Source organism: Anoplopoma fimbria, unplaced genomic scaffold (assembly GCF_027596085.1).
Source record: "Anoplopoma fimbria isolate UVic2021 breed Golden Eagle Sablefish unplaced genomic scaffold, Afim_UVic_2022 Un_contig_5459_pilon_pilon, whole genome shotgun sequence".
Lineage (NCBI taxonomy): Eukaryota > Metazoa > Chordata > Actinopteri > Perciformes > Anoplopomatidae > Anoplopoma > Anoplopoma fimbria.
Genome location: NW_026548981.1, coordinates 1 through 515, shown reverse-complemented (window position 1 = coordinate 515; position 515 = coordinate 1). Strand labels below are relative to the sequence as shown.

Below are 515 nucleotides of genomic sequence, written 5' to 3'. Positions count from 1 at the left end.
ACTTTGGTTTCTCTTCATAACGCACAAGTCTTTCGCCTTTAATAAAGACTTCCGTGGAGAGGAACACCAATGAGTTGAACCTATTTTTGGCAGGCTTTGCCATTCGGCTGAGCCTTGTGTACTTGTCAAAAGAATAGAAGCTGATTTTAACAAGACAAGTGTGCTTGACCTTGTAGGGCCTGTGCGGTTGTGCTAAGCAGCATCCCCGCAATGCCCAATTGAAAGTACTGCACCATGACAAGCGACACGTGTGCCACGAGGTTGACACGGGCAGCAAACAGTTGGGGATCATCGCTTCGGCCTTTTGGCTAAGATCAAGTGTAGTATCTGTTCTTATCAGTTTAATATCTGATATGTCCTCTATATGAGGATAACTTATTAAGCAGATTTTTAGCACTGGGAGATGAAAAAGGGGCTTGCTCCGTTCACTCCACGCATTGACCTGGTATTGCAGCATCGCCAGGAACGGTGCACCCTTCGAATGACTTGTGAACAACAAAACATCAAACTCTTTA

General features: G+C 45.0%; 2 non-coding genes across 2 annotated transcripts; both read left to right on the top strand.

Annotated features, from left to right (window-relative positions):
• LOC129114660 (U5 spliceosomal RNA) lies at positions 1–112 on the top strand (the record flags this gene model as incomplete). Its single annotated transcript, XR_008532622.1, has 1 exon — positions 1–112. It is a non-coding gene; the product is annotated as a U5 spliceosomal RNA (small nuclear RNA).
• A 178-nt stretch (positions 113–290) lies between these two features.
• LOC129114659 (U2 spliceosomal RNA) lies at positions 291–479 on the top strand. The gene has a single exon (XR_008532621.1). It is a non-coding gene; the product is annotated as a U2 spliceosomal RNA (small nuclear RNA).
• Positions 480–515: the final 36 nt, after the last annotated feature.